At 31.6% G+C, this 10,201-nt stretch overlaps 1 pseudogene; it reads left to right on the top strand.

Moving 5' to 3' along the window:
• The first annotated feature begins 3,483 nt into the window (after positions 1-3,483).
• On the top strand, positions 3,484-10,069 carry LOC21390300 (annotated as a pseudogene).
• The last annotated feature ends 132 nt before the right edge of the window (positions 10,070-10,201 follow it).

Below are 10,201 nucleotides of genomic sequence, written 5' to 3'. Positions count from 1 at the left end.
TAAACATTTTCACTTCTATCACCAATAAACACCACTTCATTATTGCAAACATTTTCAATCAAACATTTTGATGATTCAAAAACAACTCGGTATCCCTTATCGCACAATTGGCTAATACTAAGTAAGTTATGTTTCAAATTATCAACAAGAAATACATTTTCAATTAAGGGAGAGGCACTATTACCGACATCGCCAACTCCAAGAATTTTTCCTTTTGTGTTGTCGCCAAATGTCACACGTCCTCCGTTTTTCCTTGTGAAGTTTTTAAGTAAGGAAAGGTCTCCCGTCATGTGTTTTGAGCATCCGCTATCTAAAAACCACTTGACCTTTTCCTCTCTTGGCTCCTACAAGGCAAAATCAAGTTTTGATTTTTGGTACCCACATAAATTTGGGTCCTTGAGGGTTAGTTCTTGAAACTTGTTTGGTTTCAAAATATGTGTTCTTCTTAATGGCACATGAGAAAGATGTGTGGCCATTTTGATTACAATAAGTGCACACATATTTTGAATCCGATGTTGATGCTTTGACAAAATAGTTTTTAAAATATTTTTGTTTTACATGAGGCTTGTAACCAAGACCTCCTTTGTTGAAAACGCATCTTTGTCCACCAAGCATTTGATCAAAGTTTTTCTTTCCATTGGTGAACTTCAAAATGATCTTTGTCAAATCATCAACCTTTTCTTTTAAAGAGACATTTTCACATAATATCGTACTTTTCTCATTTGTCAACAATGTGATTTCTTTCTTAAGTAGTTCTATAGTTTTTCTATGAGATGCATTTCTATGAGCAAGTTTAGTATATTCTTCATGTAATTCGGAAAATGCATGTTCTATATCCTCATTTGAAAAAGGTATAATACTATTTTCCTCGATATGAAGTTTAGAATTTGAGGTTACCTCATTATCATCAAAGGCCATGAAGCACATATTTGCTATTTCTTCTTGCTCATCACTATCGGATTCTCCGAGCTCTAATTCATCCCAAGTTGCTTGGAGAACCTTTTTGAGTTCATCTCTTTTAGAGCTCTTCTTGTTGCTCCTTTTGAGAGGACACTCCGTCCTTTTGTGTCCGGGCTTCTTGCAATCATAGCAAATGATTTCATCTCTTTTAATTTTGTCTCCCCTTTCTTCATTTCTTCTTGAGCTCTTGCCTTGGTTATACTTGTTGTAGAATCTCTTGTATTTCTTGGTGAATAGGGAGATCATTTCCTTGTCTAATTGATCAAGTTCGTCTTCTTCCTCATGTTCATTAACTTCTTCTTGGATTGAAGCTTTCAATGCTATTCCCTTTTTCTTCTTATCATCTTCTTCCCTGTCTTTCATTCGTGAAAGTTCATGAGTCATTAAAGATCCGATCAAGTCATCGAGAGAGATAGTTGATAGGTGTTTCATTTCCTCCAATGTGGTTCTCTTGACACTCCATGACTTAGGCAATGACCTCACGATCTTGTTCACCAATTCACTTTCCTTGAACGGTCTGTCAAGAGAATTTAAACCATTAACTATATCGGTGAATCGTGTGTACATAGAGGTGATTGATTCATCATCTTTCATTTCGAACATTTCGTATGCACGAACGAGATGATTTATCTTAGTTTCTTTTACTTGGTTTGTACCCTCATGTATTACTTCTAAAGTATGCCATATGGCTTGTGCAGACTTACATGAAGTGATCCTATTAAACTCATTTCTATCTAAAGCACAATACAAAATGTTCATAGTTTTAGCATTTAAGGATAATTTTCTTTCATCATCTTCATCATATTCACTAGGGTCCTTAGGAACTAATTTATCTTCATTTCTCTTTGTGGGAACAAATGGACCATTTTCGACATTTCGCCATAAGGCATAATCGATAGATTGTAAATAAATTCTCATTCTTACTTTCCAATAATTATAATCAACCCCATTAAAAAGAGGAGGTCTATGTGTGGATTGACCTTCCATGTTTTGAAAGTTTTGTGTAGCCATGCTCAAGATTGTAAAATCTTTTCCTTTTTTTTTTTTTTAAAGAAATTTGAGCAACCCTGCTCTGATACCAATTGTTGTCCCGAATAAGGCTACCCAAGAGGGGGGGTGAATTGGGTTTTGAATATTTTTCTAGAGTTTATATGATTCTTCAAATATTAAACTAAATATAGACAATTAATTGAACAAAGAACCTTTAACAAACACTTGGTGTACAGAAAATTATGTAAGTTAATACAATAGCTCAATCACTTGATTTACATGAAATAGACCAATCTAATATGATAAAAAGAGTTCAATAAATTTATCACGATGAGTTAAGACAATCAATGTCAGCAATTAAATTTGAAGTGCGAAAATTAAAGAGATAGAGTTAGAGAGATGCAAACGAGATTTATAGTGGTTCGACAAATGAATTTGCCTACATCCACTGTTGCCGAGATATTCTGCCTCTCGACCTCTTTCACTATTCGATCGACTTTCCGGCACGATCACTCCTCTTACAAGAAGGCGAATCTTTCTACCCGAGGCTTCGCCTAACCTCTTACACAATGTCGATTTTTCACGGAGATCGATCAACCAAGTAACCCAATACCAAAGTAATGATTATGAGTAATGAAGCACTTAGTTTCACTCTCCTAACAAAGGTTTTACACAATTTGAAATCACTAGGAGATGATGAACTCACACTATCACAATATAACTCAAGTTAGGCTCAAATGTATGTGAGAGAGTTAGGGATTTTGAGAAGATGATGATTATGTGGACACAAAGGAGAACTCTCTTTTTGAATTTGAAACTTTGAACTCGTTCTCTGTTTTTCACAAGGATCGCTATAGAGAAAAAAAATGGCTTTTCTCTATTTAAACTCTTTTACCAACGGTCATATTTTTGTCCGTTTACCCAGTACCGGTCGACCGGAGCGGTTGACCGGTTGATACAAATTTGAATTCATGCTGTTCAACATTCTTACGGAGTGTCTGTTGAACAGAACCGGTCAACCAGAGCGGTTGACCGGTTGAGGCATCACCGGTCGACCGGTGCATTTAGCCTTCTCTGTCACCGGACGACGTAGGTCGACCGGATGACACTTAATTTGCCTCAAATCTTCACACATTTGTACTTTTAGGCCAAATGTCATTATGCACTAAGTTTTAGTCTCATTTTTAAAGAATAATGTGAGTGTGTGCATGAGCCAAAACAAGAATTAATCATGACAGTATGAAGTCAAAATCAAATACAAGACTAAGGAGATATTAAAAAAAATTAGTACTTGTCCAGTGTTTGCTTGCTCTTGATCTTTGATATTTTAGCACTTCAAGCCTTGAATTCCTTCTTCAATTTGCATTTGTCAATCTTGAATGTATTTGCATTGTATTCCTCAAAATGCTTCTTGAGTTGATTTATAATAATAATTATGCTAAATACACAACTCAAAATAGAATCATTAGAGACATAATACATTGTGTTTGTGATCATCAAAACATGAGAATATTCAACCTTGGGCCAACAATAATGGGCAAAGTGAAAGTTCATGAAAGTTTGTGATAGTAAAATAAGAATTTTTAAAGTTTAGGAAACAAAATGAGAGTAACCCTATAGGTAGGGGGCATAGGTGATAATACTCCTATTACAAAAGGTTTTTTTTTTTTTAATTATAAGATTGAGGAACAGAGTGTCATAATTTCGAGAGAATATTTGTAATTAATCCAATTTATAATTTTATTTCATTGTTATGAACTTACAATTTTTGTTTCCGTTCACTGATTATAAAGGTTTTATTGTTCAATTTCATTAATTATGAAGATATTATAATAATAAAAGTTGCGATCAATGTGATAATAAATATGTTTGCAAATTATAAAAAAACACGGTTAACATTTGTAATTTCTCGGTTTATTTCATTAACATAAAGTTGTAATTTTATAGGACTGAGTTCGGAGGTCGTAGTGTCGTTATAAGGTTTTGTAACGATTACATTGTGATGTTTTTTAAAGTAGACACGAATGAAATTTGTGTCATCAATTAGTTTTTATTGGAAGTTAAAGGACGATCCAAATATTTTATTCATTTTTTATGCGTTGCTCTTACTACAGCATTTAGTTTTGATCATATTAATTTAACTGGTAGTTTACTTTAAAAATAAAAAATAAAAAAATTTTGAGTAGACTGACAGAGATCAAAAGGAGATGAAATGAATAAAAATTTTGCATTACCTTCAATAGAGTGATGACCACTGATACTGGATGGTGTAATGTTGAATGCCTTTTATTATTCTCTTAGGGTCCGTTTAGTTCGTTGATTCGAGTTGAGATGTAATTTTATGTGAGAGCTTTTTACTGTAGTCAAAAAATTAGATGTGATTGTTTATGAGAACTTTTTACTGTAGCAAAACTCGAATCAGCGAAATGAACGGGGCCTTAATCTCCTGTAGACTTTGATATTCTATAACTGTGATGAATAATCTTGCTAAATTAATAAGTTGTGTAGCGTTAAACTCACTATGATGGTACGAGTAAAAATAATTGAGTAAAATTGAGTCAAGTTAAATTCCATTATTGGCCCGATAGATTTCATAAGGTTGAAGATGAGAGACATTGTTCTACCAATAACCCTTATAATGCTTATCCAAAAAAACATCCTCATTTTTCTTCTCCTTTTCCTTCTTGAAACCCCATTATTACATGACGCTTTTTCCATTTCACTGCGCGCACGGAGGAGACTTTTCCTCTCCTTTTTCTTTTTCTCCTTTCTTTCTTTTTTTTTATTTTTTTATTTTTTTTATTTAAGTACGGGTGAGTGAGACCTTGCTAACAAAGGAAGCCTATGGGATTTTTAGTGACTTCTCGTGGGCCAGATTGGGTCTAGTGTTTGGTACTATCCCGATCTCAGTTATTCCTGTCTTGAACGACTCTGAGGAGTGGCTCCCCACTTAATGGGCCTCAGTTTTCCTTTCTAGTTGTTCTTAGTTTGCGTTAGGTGTTAGCCTGTTTCTTAGCTTAGATTTCTTTGCTGCCTTGTCTTTGTTTTCTTAGGGAAAAAAGTTTTAAAACATCAAAATATAAACGTAAATGATCATTCTTTATATTTTCCTATGTGAGTAACCACATAACAAAATTTACAATGCGCGACACTAAACTACTCCATTCATAAAATATATTGTTAAAAAATTAATTTAACAGTGGAGAGTTTTTTATTGTAAAAATTTCCATTTACTTGTTTCAAGCGATAAAACCATCTATAAATGGAATTTACAATAAGGGTACTAAAACGCATGTTCCACAATTTCTAGAATGGGCAGCTTCTAGTAAGTAACATTTATTTCTAACAGCAACAAGTAGCATTTATTTCCTAGCTACCGCGATCTAGGTTTAAAAGGAAAAACTCATGCAGTCTGAAATCTGAATATATCATACCTAAAAGCTTGTTGACCCCTAGGCAAGTTTTAGCAACATCATATACTTGCATTTAAGAAAAGAAAACAAAAATAAAGGAACGTCTACCACTTGCATATGAATTATCTTGTGGTCCAAATTTATTGTCATATAAGACGTCAAAATATCTTTCTGCTTAGCTTTGAGAAAGCAAATGTCTTTTCAGAAAGATAGTGGCTAGCTGGTGTTATTGGTGCTACAAGACAATAATGATACTACTGAAACTAGTGGATTGTATATAATGGATTGTTTATTAATTTCATTAATTTTGGTATTTTTTATAACTTCTACAACTATTATATTTGTTTTAGTTAAATGAAATGGCTCTTTATTAAATAATATGTGGAAACAATTTTCATGAAGTTAGCTAGATCTAGTGGACACATAAAGAGAAGAGACCTTATGTCAAGTAGTACTTGAAATACGTCTAAATTCTAATACATATTGTCAAATACTACTTGGAAATTTACTTTTTAAAAAAAAAAAAAAAAAAAAAAAAAAAAAACCTACTTGGACATGCACGTTGTTTGCTCTGTTTTTTTTTTTTTTTTTCTTCGAAGGAAATATAATTACTTTATAAATTTTTGTTTGGCCGTTGTAGTTTATGTTTTCATTTCAGAGGGACACCAAAAGTCATTAATAATTTTGATGGGAAAAAAAATTTCGTGTACAATAAATTTAATTATATGCATATTTTTCAAGAAATATACATGTATTTGTGAATATAAATACAAAATTAATTATATACATGTATTTGTGAATATAAATACATTTATCCTTATATTCCCACCAATATTCTATTAGCAAAAAAAAAAAAAAAAAAAATTAATGTATTGATCAATTTACAGGTAAAACTAAAAAGCGTATCGTGTTTAAAACTTTGGATTGCTGGTCAATCACCAATAAGGAATACATAGTTCATCATGAATATAATAATAAATGATAATTAAATAGCTATAAGCAAGTAATTTAATAGAGTAAATAGCTTTCTGTTTTAAACGTACTTCACAGATTAAAAGTGCAGGAACGACAAATGGAACCAGAGCGTGCACAATGCATACATCTATACGTAACCACATGTATAATAATACATTAATTATACATAACATGATATAAAAGGTCGTGATCAGTATCTAGTTTGACCAATGTGAAAGTCTCAATTTTTTTATTGATTTTTTTTTTTTTGAAATGAAACTGTTGAACTGGTTAGCAATTCTAGAAATTTAAAACTTTTTTTATTTTTATAATTGTTATCCTTTAAAATGTTTTCTTTTATGATTTTATGATACTAAGTAAATTTAGGAATAACTTCTGCTTCGGATCCCGAACTAAGTTTTTTAGTCTTATTTTAACTTTTAATCTTTAAGAGAAATTGCTGCACTTAATCTTAAAGTACATGAGTTTAAATATTATTTAAATTACCTTTCATTAAATAAGTATATGTGTGTCACATAATTGGTTTTGTAGAGTTGTTAATGGTTTTAGGACAAAAAGATCAGACATGGAACAAATAGTATAGTTTAAGGTATAATTTATAACGTTTTAAAGTTTTGGTATCAAAATGTTACAAAGAGAAAGCCGAAATTATTAACCTTAAATAAAGTTCCAACTGCCTAAAACAAAATTTAACATTTAATTTTATACAACTTAAATTATACATGTATCTTATACCAAACAAATTAATATGATTTGATTTGATTTGATGAAACCACCTACAGTATGTTAAATTTTTTATTCAATTACAATTAGTGGTTTTTCTTTTCGAAACCAACCAAACATTATTTATGAACGCTTGATTTAAATCCATCTGTTTTGAACGAAAAAATGAAAAAGAAAAAGAAAAAGAATCAGTCTGAACATGAAAGTTCTACTGCTAGCTTAAGAGATTTGACGAGAAAGAGAAAGTGAATGAATGATATTACCAACTTCTATTAAAGAGGAATATTACAATATATATACACAAATCACGTTTAATACGAAAAGGAATAAATAAATATTCTACCTCTGGTTTCCTAAAATACAAACAGATAACTACAATCAAATAGATATATTTACATTCCCTTAATGCACAACTTTATTATGATTGACTTTTCTTATTACTAGCTAATTAGCTTGATTTCATTACCGCTTGCGGTGCCCAATACTATTTATTAATAAAATGTGAGTTTTGCACCGTAGGATTAAGCGGTGGAGATTCACTTTCTATTAGTAGTGGTGTTTAATACAGGTGGTGTCAGAAGATTTTTCTTATCACTTATATACGTTGATTACTTCATACTTCAGAATGAAGGAAAACTGTTTGAGTGTAGTTATCCAAAACCCATCCATGGAATTCTTGGGCAATCCTCTATGTTAGTGGCTGTTGGTGAGACTCACAAGAGGCTTAGAAATGCTGCACTTTCCCTTGTCAACATCACCAAATCCAAGCCTGAGTTTCTTTGTGACATTGAGAAACCAGCCATTAGTATTCTTCACTCCTGGAAAGATAAACCACAAGTTTTCTTCTCTGAGGAAGCTAGAAAGGTATCAATCTTTAGTGATCATAATTTATTTATTTATTTTGTGCAGAGTAAGTTTATATATGATTAACTTAATTTTGCCTGCAGTTCACATTCAATGTAATAGTAAAGCAGGTGGTTGGCTTAACCCAGAGGACCACACACAACAAGAATTCTTGAAGATTTCCTCACTTTCATGAGAGGCCTTATTTCTCTTCCTCTTTATATTCCTGTAAACTCCTTATGCAAGAGCTGTTAAAGTTTTATTATTGTTTTTATTATTATTATTATTATTATTATTATTATTATTATTATAAAAAATATATTATAATAATTACGAATAATTATTTAAATTATAACACGAATTCTTGCTTTTTTAAGTACTAATCGGTCATTAATGAGGCTCTTAGATATGGAAATATTGTAAAATTTGTGCTCCGAAAGGCTCTAAAAGATGTCAGATTCAGAGGTACGTGAAATTAATATTGTAGGCCTGTCTTGACAACATCAGACCGCATGAACCTTCTTTTTCTTTATCCCTTTTTTTTTTTTTTTTTTTCATTTTTTACGGTGTACTGTTTAGTACTTTTACCACCTGCACGTATAATAAAGTAGAATTCTTAATTCACTTTTTTTTTTTTTTTCTGTACTCTGTTTTCAGAATATCAAATTCCATCTGGGTGGAAGGTCCTACCCATATTTAGTGCAGTTCACTTTCATCCCTGGAGATGGTAGGTAATAATCTCATTACTGAGAATAAAGATGTTATTTTTTTATCATCTTCTATGCAAAAACCCAATAAATGAACAAATATGCTGTTTTATTTTGTGCTCTAAATAAATTTTATATATACCTTTTGCCATCAATTTTTAACAGGCCACGTTATCTCTAGTGGGGGCAGAAGCCCCCCCTCACATTTTTTGTTCTTTTAAAAATTTGCCAATAATCTTGTTATTTTAACAAATAGCCACCACAAGAAACCCTTCAAATCTTCAAATACTTTAATTAGCCCCCAAAAAATTGAAGAAAATTTCAAATTTACCTCTACTCAAATCAACATAAATTTACTTAAATTAAATATAACCCCTCTAAAATTAAAAAAAAAAATTCAATTTCTTTCAATAAAATATTTTAAAATACTTAATCCCCCACTAAATAAAAATCTTGCCTCTGTCACTGATTTTTAATTTTAAAATTTGTAAAAGTAAACTTTAAGTTTTTAGATAATTTAAAAATACCTTAAATGAAAAGGTCAACGCATCAACTAACAACAATCAAATGTTAAAGTTTGACATATATTTTATTTAGTGTCTAACTTAATACCAAATATGACATATGTTAAATTTAGCAACAAATAAACAAATAGTATTGTATTAGAAAATGATTTTTCTAAACGCCAAGATTGGCATTGGCACATTAATTTGTTCTTACATGAATAAACTAATTTGGGAAATGACTATAACTTTCCACAAATGAATTACAAACACAGAGCCAAGATCCAATGTGCAAGAGATTTACTCCCTTTGGTGGGGGGGTCTAGATGCTGTCCGGGGTCTGAACTTGCTAAGATTGAAGTGGCATTCTTCCTTCACCGCCTTGTGCAAACTTTCAGGTAATTTCATATTAGAAACATTAAAAAAAAAAAAAAAAAGATCTTGTTTTCTGTGATAGAACTTCAAGTACTGGTTAATCAAAGTAGAGGGGCCCCCAAAAAAAAAAGAAAGAAAGATTATTTTCTGTGATAGAACATTATGTGCCAAATTCATACTCAGAAAAATGTGGTACACTTTTGCCTTTTTAGGTGAACTGAGGATGGTGAACTACCTACAGCTTATCCATACGTGGAATTTCAGAAGGGGTTGGTTTTGCATCTGGAGTGTTTCTCATAGTTTGAACATTAACAGGTCCTTTCCAAGCTCTAATTTGGTTGTTTGAGGTGGGGTAAAGATGATATGAATTTGTCTGTTTAAAGCTGAGGAAAGGGTATATTTGATGCTGCCAAAAATCACCAAAGCAGCTTCTGATTGCACTTTTTCTTCCAAACCCCACACTCAGAGTCTAAGGGTCAGAAATGGGCAACTTCTTTTGCAGAATAGCAGGCCTTTCGAATCCATAACAGAGATATATTTCAACTGCTATGATGATCTGTATACCTTTTTTCTTGTAAAGGTTTTTATATTTTTTAATTAGTTGTTTTAACATAATACTCAAAATTTGCATATAGACATAGAGTCGTATATGTCTATATGCAAAATCATTATATATGATTCCAAAACCCCAACATGTTAAGCTTCCATGAAT

This window comes from Morus notabilis, unplaced genomic scaffold, assembly GCF_000414095.1.
Source record: "Morus notabilis unplaced genomic scaffold, ASM41409v2 Scaffold1831, whole genome shotgun sequence".
In the NCBI taxonomy this organism is placed as follows: domain Eukaryota; kingdom Viridiplantae; phylum Streptophyta; class Magnoliopsida; order Rosales; family Moraceae; genus Morus; species Morus notabilis.
This window is presented reverse-complemented; position numbering and strand designations above follow the sequence as displayed.